Raw genomic sequence first — 15,594 nt, forward strand, 5'->3', positions numbered from 1 at the left:
TGAAGAAGTGAGTTAACTCACGAAAGCTCATGCTCTAAACTTTTCTGTTAGTCTATAAGGTGCCACAGGACCCTTCGTTGCTCTACAGATCCAGACTAACACGGCTACCCCTCTGATACTTGACACCACAGACAGTTACTGATCCATTGGCCACCAGTTCGGGGTGGGCAAGGCCACCGTGAGGGCCATCCTCATCGAGGTAAGCTATGGCTGGGTCATACCCACACTGCATGAGGGGAGCAGGGAGCAGGGAGTGCCCCAGTAAGGAGCCATATTGGGGAGAGGTGTAGCATCCCCTGCCGGGGACAAGGGCAGGGAGTGGTGGGGGGTGGGTGTGCAGGTTGCAGCCCAGGCCACACTCATGAGCACACCCCCTCACCGCCCTGCAGGTTGTCTGTGCCATCAATAAGGTGCTCCTGCGGCAGTTCATCTGCATCAGGGACCTGGAGGACGCCATGCGGAGCTTCCAGGAGCTGGGCTTCCCCAACTGCTTCGGGGCCCTGGACAGCACCCACATCACCATCAGGGCCCCGGAGCACAGTCGCGGCGCCTATGTGAATCGGAAGGGCTACCACTACATGGTCCTGCAGGTGCTCGTCGATGCCAATGGCCAGTTCCAGGACATCTGCGTAGGCTGGTCCAGCTGCACCCATGACGCCAGGATTTTCAGGAACTCGGGACTGGGACGCAGCATGGCCAAGGGGACCTTCCTCTCCTGGCGGGAGCTGCCCGTCGGGGACATGACAATGCCGCCATGTATCATGGTGGCTGCAGCCTACCCCCTGCAGCCCTGGCTCATGAGGCCATACACGGGGCACATCCAGCCGAGCCAGGACCATTTTAATGAGTGGCTGAACCGGGCCCACAAGACCATGGAGTGGGCTGGAGGTGGGCCTGGCCAATGTCCCGGCAGTGGTCGGGGCCTGCTGCACCCTGCATAACCTCATGGAGGCCAAGAATGAGCCCTGCAGGGGTGGGCCACCCAGCCAGGGCACAGGTACGAGCAGCCTCCTGCCACCCCATGCCGCCTGGCTCAGCAGGATGGGGTGTGGATCCAGGACGCCCGGTGCCAGGCCTTTGAGCAAGGTGCCTGGTGAGCCCCCAAACCCTGCACACACATACCACCATCCTGCACAGGCACACACACATGCACGCACCCACACTGCACACTCCCCCCACCACCACACATGCACAGTGGACACGGGGTGGAACACAAAAATAAATGCTTTATATAAATAACAAAGCAAGTCTTCTTGACAACTATTTACAGGGGTGCGGAATGGGTGATGGGGGCAGGGGGTAACTATTTACAGGGGTGGAGAGGCCCCAGGCAGGATCCCAGGAGGGAAGCAGCTTAGTGCTCCTGGGGGCTCGACGGGCGTAACCCCCATCGCCCACACCCTGCCTGGCCCTCCCATGTCCAGGGGCCCTGTCGGGGCTGGTGCCACAGCAGGTAGGGGCGCGCCTGGAGCGAGGCCTCTAAGGGCTGTGCGGGATCGGTGCAGGGAGAGCTGAGGGTGGGAGATGTGGCCTCCCCCTGGCTGGCCCTCACCAGCATCATGTAGGCCAGCTGGATGAGGTCAGCCGGGGGCAGGTGGGTCGGGATCAGGGCAGCGAGGTCGGGCATTTGTGGGGGGGTTCACTGCAGGTGGTGGGGTCAGAGGGCTGACTGGAGAGTAAGGGGAGGTTGGAAGCGGGGAGGCCAAGTGGGGGACAGGGAAGGTGGGAGAGGGCAAGGTGGGGGGCTGGGTGATGGCCAGACGGGGGACAGTAGGGTGGAGGCAGGAGGGGCGGCTGCGGGAGTGGGTGGTGATGGGGCAGAGGTCAGGGCAGGGTGGCTGGCCACGGCCTGAGTCAGGGTGTCGAGGTTGGCCACCACCAGGTCCCAGGCCCACCGCTCCATCTCCAGCCACTCCTGCAGCACGCTGGAAAGGTCCTGCAGTGCTGCAGTGTGGGCAGCGTCCCCTGTATCTCACTCCCCACCCAGGTGGCGCCAGTGGACGGCCCAGGGGCAGGCACATGCAGGGACAGTGCAGGGTCTGGGTAGTTCCCCCTCACCCTCGGTGGTGGGGCTGGTCCAGCCACTGGCTACGGGAGCTGTGGAGACCAAAGAGAAGGGCAGGGAGGCCATGAGTCCCGAGCACTGAACCTTGTGCCCCCCCCAACATCCTGGGGTTCCCTATGGGGATGCCAAGGGCATGAGCTGCCCCATGCTGCCCCACCACCAGTCCCTTCAGAGCCACTGCTCTGTGGTGCTGTCCCGCCCACGTGGTGATGAGCGGCGCATGTCAGCCCCCTGTCTGGGCCTGGGGAATGTGGCCGTCTGGAGTCCACAGGCCCCAGGGTGGCGGGCATGTTGGGGGGCTGCGGCAACCCTGGGTGAGGCCAGATGCACCCTCCTCAGTCCCAGGGTGGCTGGTGTGCAGGGCACCTACCTGTGAGTCCCTACAGGAAGTCGGGTGAGGTACAGACAGATGGGGCCCAGCTGGATGGCCTGGATGGGATGTCGATGACGAGAACTTCCTCGCTTGAGCCATCGTCATCGCTGGTGGTCTCCAGCCTCCGTGGGCACCTGGTGCTGGGCGCCTGGTGCTGAGCGCAGGTCCAGGATGGTCCTCCTCTGTCCCCATCTCGGGCTCCTGCTCTGATGCCAGGACCATTGTGTCCAACAGCACGGCCGGGGGTCCCACCTCCTTGGGCATAAGGAGGCGGTCCAGGTCTTTATAGTAGGTGCAGCTGCTGGGCGCTGCCCCTGACTGCCCAGCCCAGCAGTGTCCCAGGCCCTACAATATCCCTGGCGCAGCTCCTTCACCTGGTCAGGGGTCCGGGTGGGGTGACCCTGGCTGGTGATGCCCATGGCGAGGCGCTGTAACGCCACCGCATTCCTGTGCCAACCCCCCGTCTGGTGCAGGATGTCTTCGTCTGCCCAGATGAAGGTCCCACACCTCAGCGTCGGTCCAGGAGGGGGCCCAGCATTTGGGGGGGGGGCTGGCTCCCCTCCTGGGAGGGCTCTCCGGTTTCTTTGGGGGGCCCCAGGGGTGGGCAGAGGTTGGGGGCGCTGGCCATGGTGCCGAGGAGGGCTCAGGGCTGGCTGGTGCGTCGTGCCAGGGAGAAGGCTGTGCAGCAGCATGGGCTCCCTGCTGCCTGCATGTTCTCAGCTTCCTGCCTGAGGGCTTCTGGGGGCCTGTGTCCTGAAACGCGGCCGGACGCTGGAACCATAGAGCTCCGCTTGTGCTGCGAGCGGCGCTGCTGCCTGCCAGCTGATCGCAGCCATGGAGTACCCGCTCTTTCAAAAGAACGGGCCGTGGAGCGTCTACACATGTGCTTTTTTGAAATAATCTTTCAAAGGAGGGCACTCTTCCAATCCGGGAACGGAGGACCGACTTCGAAAAAACGGTGTTCTTTCGAAGTTAATTTCGAAAGAGAGCTGTGTGTGTAGACCCTCTGCGGGTTCTTTCAAAAGAACTCGCTCTTTCGATCTGGATTTTGAATGTAGTTGCTAGTGTAGATGCACCTTTACTGTGTGTCTACACTAGGGACTAACTTGGAAGTTAACTTCGAAGTTACGCACTACATCGAAGTAGCCAGCAGAGAGTCTACACACATTTTTCCCTTACTTCGACGTTGACTTTATTTTGTTATTTTGAAGTTCAACTTCAAAAGTTGTTATTTGTTATTTTGCAGTTCAGCTTTGAAGTCGGGTGTGTGTAACTAAGCAACTTCGAAGTGTAGATACAGCCCTAGGTGGAAATCTACCACAATGGATCAATCTGAAGAATTGGGGTGTATATTTGTAACTATTCCATTTTGATTTTGCATTTACCGATTTTCTTTCCCCTCTCTATCTCACAGTTCCAATCCTCTGTCCCTTGTCCAGGAATTCAAAATTGGACCCAATAGTACAGTTTAAATATACACACGTATACAGCAGATGAAGTGATAGGGAAATTATAATGCAGCAAAAGCTTGAGTGAAAAAGGAGTCAGAATTAGTGTTATGCTAAAGTTCTTTCACACTGATGACTGCTTACAGTCTTCTTGAAACACCAGAGAAATACCAAAAACAAGACATCTTGTTCACTGTTCACAGAGATCCGACTTATAATAGACATGAATGGAGGAGCACTTCAGAATAGCTTACTGGTAAGAAAACAAGGCTATCAAGTAACTAAATAATTGTAATTAAAAAAATTGCAGGTAATCTTGCAATTAATTGCATTGTTCAACTACAACGGAATACCATTTAAATGCCAATAATTTAAATATCTGGACGTTTTCTACATTTTCAAACATATAAATTTCAGTTACTATACAGAATACAAAATGCACAGTGCTCACTTTTTATGTATTACAAATATTTGCACTGTAAAAACCTAAAAAAATGATATTTTTCAAATCAACTGAAACTAGTACTGCACTGCAATTTTTTGTCATGAAAGTGGAGCTTACAATGTAGAATATTGTACAAAAAATAAGCGCATTCCAAAATAAAACAGCGCCAAGCTTTAGAATCCACAAGTCCACCTAACCTATTGCTTCTTCAGCCACTGGCTCAGACAAAGTTGTTTACATTTGCAGGAGGTAATCCTTCCTGCTTCTTGTTCACAGTATCACCTGCAATTGAGAACAGACATACACACTGTTGAAGCTGGTGTTGCAGGATATTTACATGCTGGAAGTGCTAACGATTATATGTCCCTTTAGGCTTCACCCACCATTCCAGAGGATACGTGTTCATGACAGGTTCTGCTTGATAAAAATTAAAAGCAGTGCAGGCTGGCACGTGTTCATTTTCATCATATGAGTCAGGTGCCACCAGCAAAGGTTGGGGTTTTCTTTTTTCTGTTTTGGGTTTTTTTTTGGCAATTTCTGCTCTGGAATGTTATTTCGTAAGGGTTCTGCAGGCATGCTCCTCACCTTGTCCTTCTCAGATTGTGGAACGCACTTCAGATCCTTAAGCCGTGGATGAAGTGCTATAGCTATCCTTAGAAATTTCACATTGGTACCTCCTTTGTGTTTCGTCAAATCTGCTGTAAAAGTGTTGTTAAAGGAAACAACACGTGTTGAGTCATCATCAGGGACTACCATAACATGAACTGTAGGACAGAATATGAGTCAAACAGAGTTGGGGACACACAATTCTCCCTCACCAAGGAGTTCAGTCAAAATATTAATTAATTGTTAATGTGTGTCATCAGCATGGAAGCATACCCTTTGGAATGGTGGCCAAACCTTGAAATGACTTGTATGCTCAGTGGACTGTTGTAGGCTCTAAAGTTTCATATTAATTTGGTTTTGGGTGCACTGTAACAAAAAAAAACAAAACACCTTTATTTGTAAAATTGCACTTTCATGCTCAAGAGATGGCACTAAAAACTTGTGTGAGGTGAACTGAAAACTACGATTTCTTTTTTTAATCTAGTAGTGCAAATACTTGTAATGAAAATAATATGCAGTGAACACAGAAATTAATATGTGTAAAAATGCAGGAAAACATCCAAAATATGTAATAAATTTCAATTGGCATTCTATTGTTTAAACATGCAATTAAAACTTTGGGGAATTTATTTTTATTAATGTTTTTAATCACAATTAATTTTTGATTTAATTGTGTGAATTGACTGTGATTAATTGACATCCTTAGAAGGAAGTTTAGTCACACTCCTAGCATACAGGCTAATGTCATTTCCAAAAAATTAGTCTAAAAATCTAGCCTAGTGTATGGCAAAGCACATAATGCATTTGCAAGATGACAACCTTTACATCCAAAAAGTTGTTCTATCCAGTTGTAACTCTACACATTGAAATTAGAAAAAATCAGTTTTGTAGATGCAGCTTGTTTTGTGCCAGAAATGTGGGAGTGAGATCCTGTCCCCACTGAAATCAATGGCAATGCTCCCATTGGCTCCAGTCAATGCCAGGATTTCAACCCTGAACTCTAGTGCTCAGATCCCACTTCTTCCTCACCAAAGGATAGTACAAATCGAACCATATTTATCAATAGTCAGTCATTAGGCAAGAGACCTTTCCTGAAGGGTGCTAAATATCTTCGACTCCCATCGGCTACAATTACAATTAAAAACATTCTATAAAGAATTATAAAAAAGAATAAAAGCATTTTACTGTGTCACTTAGAGCATGCATGCATGGCATCTTAGGCCTTTCAGGCATGCGCTGTTCAGCAGCCAGTGACTGTCCCTGTGCATGCATGAATTTGTGTGAGGGCATAGTTCTTAACCCTCGGGACATATAGAAGGACCCACAATCAGGACAAGACAGTCGGAACAAATTAAATGTTGTTAATAGATGAAAATATGTTATTTTATGTGCATCTGTATGCACAATCGTGCTCTAGGTTTATTTCAATGTAGATATGCCTGGAATTATGGGAGATGCACCCTAGTAAGCAAGTGCAGTGATCGTTTAAGTAAATACAAACAAAACACCATGACAGTGGGATGTGGTCCCTAAGCCATGCTAGAATTCTTAGCTGCAGTTTTTAAACATGAAATGGTTCAGTGCTCTAATGGAAAAGAAAATCACAACACTGCCAATGTACTAAACTAGCTTTGAAAACACTTTTACTAGACATAAGGGTAGGGTGGACGGGCCCTTCATGTCTCCTCACTTTAATGGAGCTCATAACCTAGAACAACTATTTTGAAAAGAAATGAAAAGACAGTTTCTTGGCCAAATAGGTGTTCCAAGTTCTCCCAGTTTTAATTACAGCTCATCTTTTAAAAATCCAGCTCTGAAGACCTCCTAGCTGTACTAAACACAGCACCTTGTGTTGTGCAGTAACTGGAATTAATATATGACAAAATGTTATATCGATAACACTTTGTGGGGAGAGCTACTGAGTAATCCCAAAGTAACATGATTTAAAAATGGAAAATTCTATAATTATAATGTGATTTGGACAGAATTTGGATTTTTTAATTCTGTTCCTGAAACAGTAAGTGAACTGGCCTTACTAATCTGAAGCAATTGAGTTACTGAGGCAGTGATAGCTACAGAAAAAGGATGGCCTTTCTGTAAGATTTTTAAGATAAACACACATTCATGTGTTTATTCTACTTCAAAAATACAAAAAAAAAAGTTGAGTGCAGAGAAATTCTTCAAACTCCATTTGGAGAGTGACCTAAGATGTGGGAAAGTTGTCTATTGCTTATGTTATTTTTTCACCCACTTTTGAGTGCTTTGAGGCTACATTTCCCCTGAGTTATGGCAGAAATTGCCACCCACCTTAGTTCTTCCTGCCTCTGCCCTTACAGAACCTCTTTGTTGTTTTATCTAATCAGATTCAGAGGCTCTGCTATAGTTGGCTCTTTCAGACTGTTCAAAGCAGTTCTATTTCTTATTTCCCAGGCTTCAGAAGAACTAAAAATAACCAAGTAAAAATCTGAAAAGAAAACCAAGTATTTCTGCCAGCATTAGATGTTAGGATTAACAAAAGAGTGCATAGATCTGACTGATTTTTATATTAACATAATTAATTTTCACTCATTATTACTTGTGATCCTTCTGTTCTACATAGTTAAACATATTTTCTAATTCACATACACAAAAACTTTTGCCACAATACTTTTCTCTGACATTTGTGAAGCAAAGGAGAAAATTATTTATAGCTGAGAAACTTTTAAAAATATCTCACCAGAGGAATCATCTTGGATGATGATACTCTATGGGCCCAGTTGTCTGGACTTTGCTGATTACGCCTGCATGTTGTTGAGAATTGTAATTGGGAAGGAAGAACTGCAATGGGAGGTGATACCAGCAAGATAATGAGCCACATCTGTCTTAGCCTTTCTTGATTCCAAAGGGACTACTTCTGTGGAAAAACCAAGATTTGGCCAAGGCTCGCCAAGACAGAGAGCTCTTAACTGAGAAATCCTGCCCCACTAACTAGAAGTAGACCAAGCTTGTAGGCATGAGGGACTGAACCTGATGTACAATGAGCCAGTGGAAGTTTAGAGTACCTTGTAGGATTAGCTTCAAAAGTTACAGCACAGGCCATGGGAAATCAGGATAAATCACAGCCTACCCCATATAGTTTAAGTCCACATCATCATCTTAAATACCATGCCAAATTTAATTAACTTGGCCAGTGATTGAACAAGGGGGAAGACAGACAGTGAGGGGAGAATTGCTAAATTCAATGTATATAAACATTTTGCTACCTAAGAATGTGGCCCTTCGGTATTTGTGGGGTTTTGAAGACTGAGGTTTATCATTTATTATGTGCGGATCATTTTGTGGTCTATAGTGAAACAAAAATGAGAACTTTTAAAAAAATGTCACTGTATTTTTAAGCAGAAAGCCACAAGATGTATTTTAAGATGTCATAACTAAAATATTGCTATTTAACTGTGATAGATTGTTCAGTCTTATAAAATAAATGTCTTCCATACAGCTACAACAGTTTTTATTTGCTCCACAACTTCTGCTTGTATGGCAAACTCTTTTTTTTTTCTTTCTGATGTATACACTATATGGGATTGTTGCTGCACAGTCATGTAAGGAAGTGTTATTACAGTGGGCATAAACAGAGAATAAGTTTAAAGAAAGTTCTAAGTTCACCACTGTTTATGTACTTTTCATCCAGTATGAAATTGTTCACCCTCAAAAAAACACAACTATGAATATAGTTAAATATTTATTATCCTAATCTCCTATTTCACATATTTGCAAGTTCAAGTACTGAAATACTATCTAATCCAATGCCTCAGCCAAACTAGATGCAGCAGACTTTTTTTTATTTGAACCTTTTTCCCATACAAAGTATGGAAAATGTATGCTTTTTAATTTATATTCAATAGTTTGACACTGTTGTTATAAAACTAAATGAAGCCTTATGCTTTTGCTATCTTGAGAAAAAGTGTATGCATAAAAAAGAAGCCACCACTGAATTATAAGTGAAATGCTGGCTTTGATGAAGTAAATGGGACCTTTGCCATTGCCATCAGTAGGGCCAGAATTTCATCCCATGAATTGATGCTCACTTCTGCCAGGGTGTATATCACAGTGGATAGGGAGCAACTATAATTTCTTGGAACCCTAAAACATAGTTTGTTGGCAATAGCTAATATTCATGGCTACTCCTATTGTCTTAGTTAAGTGCTGCAGTTAAGTACCCTTAAGAATGTGGCTATGAGTGATTGCTGCTAGAAGAAAATGAATATTCTTTGAATGGCCAGCGTGCAAATCATTAGCATTTATGCCAATTAAACACCTAAGCCAGGGCATAACTTTTCTCTCACCTCCACCATCATTTGTGCTTATTACTTATGTGGGTGCAGAGCTTTCCACAGTCCTGAGCTCAACAAACATTTCTCCACACAACGTAGGAGCTTCTCTAAATAGATAGGGCTTTTCTACACTAGCCCCTTCCTTCAAAGGGGCATGTAAACGAGCTCAATCCGTGAATAACATTGAGGTGCTGCACTGCATATGCAGCACCTCATTAGCATAATTCTCACCGCACGAGCTTCAAAGTTGCTAACTTCGAAGCGGCAACAAGCAGTGTAGCCACGGGCACTTCAAAGTATGTTTTGGGAGTAAGGGAACTTCAAAGTTGCGTGGGTACTTCTAACTGCCCCCAGCTAGACTGCTTGCCGGTGCTTCGAAGTTAGCAACTTTGAAGTTCGCGTGGCGAGAATTATGCTAATAAGGTGCTGCATATGCAGCACAGCACCTCATTGCTAGTCGCCAATCGGGCTTGTTTACATGCCCCCTGTAAAAGAGAGGGCTAGTGTAAACAAGCCAATACTGTATTAAGCAAACAGGGAAGTTAATTAGCATAATTTCTTCAGCTTGAAACACTTTTCAGCAGGCTGCAGCACAGAGCACTTGGCTTGTACTGTGCGTTGCTAACGAAATAAGTCTTGCTGTCAGTGAATGGTGTCTCATTCATCACTACGGTCCTGATCCCACTGAAGTCAATAACAAAACCTGTTGGCTTAAACTGGAATAGGGACCAATCCTGTATCTGTTAATTAATTTGTTTTATCTTCAGGTGCTCTGCCTCACATTCTTATTCAAGGAAGGAAGAGCACGAGAGCTGGACACACTTTTTATGAAGGAATGTTGTCACATTTAATAAACTGTTTTTTTTTTAATATATTAACTCTTAAGGCCAGATACCGTTCTAACCTGGTTTGCACATTTCCCATGGCTATCATTAGGCATTGTAAATGTAGATGACATTCAATAAATAGCCCTATATATGTAACTAGAACTGTAACACCCATGTGTAGATAAATAGCCTAATCCCAAGGGACGCTAATGTACCTTTCACGGCGTGTAAGTACTCTCCACTCCATTGGACGTTAGTGTAACCTGAAGAAGACTCTACCATCCGATATTTTTCTGCTCCTTCTAACTTTGAATACACTTTATACTTGTCTAACACAATCTGGAATACGTGGCATTATGGGTCATTTACGCCTGAGATTAAATAGGAAGTGAAACAAGTGAGTGGTAACTTTTTGGTCTATAGTACAGGTTGAACCTCTCTCATTCAGCACACTCAGGACCTGACCAGTGCCAGGTAAGAGAATTTGTCAGACGATGGGAGGTGAATATTTTCTAGCACATTACCAAGACTTCCCTATTTACTGGGCTCTTAGTAGACATATAGGGGTAAATTACATCTAACGATAGCACAGTACACAGAGAGCCAGAAGTGATGGCTGTAAACAAACTTTATGGGACCACGGGAGAATTGGCCACACCTGTGGTAACTGGTCCTCCAGCTAACTAAAATCATGCCAAACTATGGAGTTGCTGGATGAGAGAGTTCCACATTAGAGAGGTTCAACCTGCATTAGTGTTCTTTGAACAGAAACTGCCTTACGATGTTTTTATTTCAAGAGTTTTCAGCCAAGAGGACCAGAAAGCATGTGTGTGAACCATGTATATTTGTATTCTTAAGTGACCTTTATTATAGTTTACCATTTACTATATATATATTTGGCATAAAAATTCCTAAAACAATGTGACTCTTACAACAAACACAATTGACAGCCCTTAGCTGGACAGCATATGCAAGCACAGACTGCCATTGTTCTAAAGTTATCTGAGAGTCAGTGGTTGAGGAGACATGGGTCATTAATTCCACATTTGCAGATATGTACTTAAGTGTATTTAAAACAAAGTAACCAAACTTTGAAGAAGAAATGTTGGGAAAGTTTAGAAAGAGATTGTGTGTGGATGCAGGAAAGAGTTGCTTGTTTTTGTCACTATGGACACCAAGAAATTTACCTTGTTTTGCTTTTGCTAAACAATAGCAAAGTAATTCTTAAAATGCTGTATCTATCTATGTACCTTCACTAGTAGTGGCCACAAACTGACTTGAATGGAAGTAAATGAGGGTCTCAGCAGAGACCTGAAATGGCAACTGAATGAAAAACTGTGCACTAAATTCCATTTTGGCTGAGTATACCAACACCAGATTCCAGCACAGCTTCTGGAATAAAGGCAAAAAAAGGAACAGTAAACTTCTGTACTTAGAAGACCGGCCAGCAGTGGAATGAAAAACAAAGCTAAAGTCCTGTATCTCTATTCCCGCTGCTCTGTTCCAGCCTCTGGCTTCGGACAGCCTAGATAGGGAAATTTGCCAAAGGATCACCATCTCTGTCCCTGCTGAGACAAGCAGAGATAGATGAAGCAGCTTTGAGAACTGACATCAGAGCATCTGTGCTGAAACTCATTTTTTTTACAATTCTCAGATGCCTGCTCTGAGCACTGACTGTTTTTTAACTCATTTGTCAGTAGTTCTCTGCCAGTGCCTTCCTTCCCTTACACCTACAGTCTCAAAATTAAGCCTCAGAAAGCCCAACCAAATCTTCTGCAACCTCAGTCAGGTTTATTGTTCCTAGACGGATTCTTTTTGGATCAGTGTAAGTCCCACAGAGTTTCTTAGTGAGGAACTACAGTCTTCTTTCATCGAACAGTGTGGAAGTCGGTAGGCTAAATGTGAATTTTTTCAGACTAACAGGTTTTTTGGAGCAGAAGCTTTCATGGGCAAAGACCCACATTTTGCATCTGACATGCATCTGATGAAGTGGGTCTTCACCCATGAAAGCTCATGCTCCAAATAATCTGTTAGTCTATAAGGTGCCAGAGTACCTCTTGCTTTTGCAGTACAGACTAACACGGCTCCCCCGATTCTTGAACTTTTTTGTGTATTTTTACGAAAGCCATTAGTACCGTTTTTTATAAACAGTTGTTGTTTAAGATAACATCATTGCCTGAAACCCAGTAGCGTATTCATGAGCTACACTATAATGACAGAAATACCTGTGTGTGTGATGGACATCTTCAACGAAAACCAGATTTCAGTTTCATGCTGTGGACCACACTCACTCCAGCAGTACAGGGAGCACTAACCTCAGCTGGGGGAACAGATTTCATACTCCCATGCAGTACAGTTGTATTAAACCTAATTAGTTGTCGTTATGTAGGACTCAAGTGACATCATTTCAGAAACATTTGAGTGGACAGTGGCCACAGTTTCTCAGCATTTCGAACATTATGGGTGTGTCTACATGGACCACCTTCTTTGAAGCAGGTTGGAGGAGGCTAATGAGGTGCTGCAATGCATATGCAGCATCTCATTAGCACAATGGCTACTGTGGGAACTTTGAAGCTGCTAACTTCAAAGCACTGACAGGCAATGTAGCTGCATGCGCTTTGAAGTACGTGCCAAGCTTCAAAGTTCCCTTACTCCCAAAACTTCCTGTAGTGGCCATTAGGCTCATGAAGTGCTGCATATGCATCACAGCACCTCATTAGCTTCCTCTGACCTGCCTGCGTAGCACACCCCCCTTGAAGAAGGGGGCTAGTGTAGATGCACCCAATATGTAATTATGTAACCTACACACCTATGTGTGTTTCACTTTCCTGTGTAGTGGCACCTAGACCACTTCACACAGAAAGAAGTAGTCTCCTCTACAGTCTGAGTTAAGCATCAGCTGATTTTTAGATCAAACTGTAGAAGTGCCTGCATTAACTTCTAAAGGTCCCAGGTTCAAATCTGTCTGTGGGAGCTACAATTACATTTACAAAGTTGGTGGGGGAAGTGGAGCATGCAGACTTAAGAGAAGTCTAGGGAGGGTGAAGAACCAACTGCCTCCTTTGCCCTATCACAAATTACACCCCAGCTTCAAATTTCACACCCATGGAATAAAAGCAGCAGAAACAGTAGAAAACAAAACCATATGGCTACATTTTCAAAAGATTTAAAAGTAGCACTTGGTTAACAGAGTCAAGTTTTATTACTGCTCAGTTATATTATGTTGTATACTCTTGGGCTATAGTTACACTACAGCAGTCTGTTGACAGAAGTCGCGTCAGAAGCGATTTCCCAACGAAAATTCTGTCGACAGAGTGCAACCATGCACAAAAGCTGATCGACAGAGCAGCTGGACTGCCTGGCCACTCTCTAGATGAAATAGGCACTGGGAAGCACAGCAGACAGGGCTACCCATTGTTCTGGATGCCCTGTCTGCCTCCAAGCATCCATGCAGCTTTTTTATTGACAGGACCTTTATGCCTCATGGCTGAGAGGCAGAACACTGCTGGTGAAAGCCCTGTGTGTTGTCAACAAAGTATCGACCAAATGCATTTTGTGTTGGATGGTCCCCCAGTTTGTTGACAAAACCAGGATTTTGTCAACTAAATAATAAAATACAAATATATGAAGATACACATCTCATAAAACTGGAAAGGACCTTGGGAGGTCATCAGGTCCAGTTCCCTGCCCTCTTGGCAGGACCAAGCACCAGACCTGGCAGATTTTTTTTAATCTATTTGCCCCAGACCCATAAATGGCCTCCTCAAGTCAGCAAAACTCGATAGCATAACTATAGACTTGTTGAGGTGACGAAGGAAAAAGCCCTTTTTTCTGTTTTTACAGTCAGCTTCTTGTAAGAGAAAGTTTGTGGCAACACAAGTATCAGAGGGGTAGCCGACTTGGCCTGTATCTTCAAACACAAGTCCTGGGGCACTTTATAGACTAAGATATTTTGGAGCATAAGCTTTCGTGGGCAAAGACCCACTTCGTCAGTGGCAATACAGTAGCTACAGCACACCAGCAACAAAGACGCCCGGGTAAGGCGCTGGTAGGGGGAGTCAGTGGACGGACCCTAAGGTTTACAAGTCAGGTCTTGCCGCTTGCTTGGGGAATACTGCGGTGGTGCTGCTTTGTGACAACCCTTAGCCCACTCCCCTTTCCTCGGAAGGAACGCGAGCCCCAGGCGCTCCCGGCTGTTTACGCCGACCGGGCAGCAGCCACCGGCTTCCTGCAGAGCGAACGGCTCAGATGCAGCCCAGCCCGGCTCCGCCTCCCGCCGCGGTTACTGCAGGTGGAACAGGTCCGCGCGGCCCAGAACTACGCCCAGCCCAGAGCGCTCCTCCCTCTGGCCCAGCGGGTTCGCCCTCCAAGCGCCAGGGGACGCTGTGCCCCCACTTCCCTCGCTCAGGTGCCTCCGCTCCGCCCCACGGCATCAGCCCCCGCGAGTCACATGACCCGCTTCGGGGCTCCCGCGCTGCGAAGTGGGATTGGATCACGTGACCCTGCAGGGTCGCGGTACCGTTCCCTCCCACGTCACAGCGGTTACCCGGGTACTGGGAATACAGAGGGGGTGATGTCTCCCCTGGGTTCCAGGGCGAGTTCGCCTCGGTAGCAGTGGCAGCCGCGGCACCTGTTTCATCACAAGGTTCTCCGGGGGCGGGGGAAAACCCGAGAAAGTCACGTGACCCCGGCCACCCCTAACCCGGCGTTTTCTCGCGGGCGGCTACGGTGGCCGAGCTGTGCTACGGTTGTTACCGAGGTAACCGCCCAGTTTGGCCGGGGACGCGGTTGCCGGTTGTGCCCTGCGGTTCGGTTCGGCCCAGAAGAGGTAGGTGTCTGGTTGGGCGCGGCGCTGCTCGGCAGCAGAGCTCCAACCGCAGCCGGCCGACTTGTCTGTGCGGCTCTTTGCAGAGCACTGGCAGGCCGAGGCTGTGCTGAGGGTTTTGCGGCTCAGTTTTTCCCGCTGCTCTGGGCCCAGCCCGCTGCTCACGGGAGCTTTTTGGGGCTTTTGCGAGTTTCCTCTGCTGAGCGCTTGGCTCCTGGTGGGATGGTGTATGACGCTGCCGTGGTTCGAATAGGAGAGGCAGCCCCCACAGAGAATGGGTAGTAACAGAGAGGGAGCTGTGCTAGTCTATACACTATCAACACAAAAAGCAGTCAAGTAGCACTTTAAAGACTAGCAAAATGGTTTATTAGGTGAGTGGGTCTGTCCCACGAAAGCTCACCTAATAAACCATTTTGCTAGTCTTGAAAGTGCTACGTGACTGCTTTTTGTTTTTTTAGAGAATGGGTGGATGATCTAGCAGGTTGGTGCTGAGCTAGTCTGCAGAAACTAAGCCACTCCAGACTGGACAGGGAAAGATGGAAGGAAATACTGAGGGAGGCATCAGACACCAAGGGGCACTGAGCTCATGGTTGTTATTGATGATGATGGAACTCGCCCTTCTGGGTGGCTGTTCATACGTGTGTGCAGAGGGCATCACAGCTTCAAATCCCAACAGGGGTATGGTCAGGTTTTCC

The 15,594-nt window shown here is 46.5% G+C and overlaps 1 protein-coding gene across 3 annotated transcripts in view; it reads left to right on the forward strand.

Moving 5' to 3' along the window:
* Window positions 1-14,786: 14,786 nt before the first annotated feature.
* CEP162 (centrosomal protein 162) overlaps window positions 14,787-15,594 on the forward strand; it is a 78,430-nt gene continuing 77,622 nt past the window's right edge. For all 3 annotated transcript variants that reach the window (XM_074990953.1, XM_074990954.1, XM_074990955.1), the window contains exon 1: window positions 14,787-14,902. The gene's annotated coding sequence lies outside the window, so the exon portion shown is untranslated. The remainder of the gene's footprint in view (window positions 14,903-15,594) is intronic.

Source organism: Carettochelys insculpta, chromosome 3 (genome assembly GCF_033958435.1).
Source record: "Carettochelys insculpta isolate YL-2023 chromosome 3, ASM3395843v1, whole genome shotgun sequence".
NCBI classification, from domain to species: Eukaryota; Metazoa; Chordata; order Testudines; family Carettochelyidae; genus Carettochelys; species Carettochelys insculpta.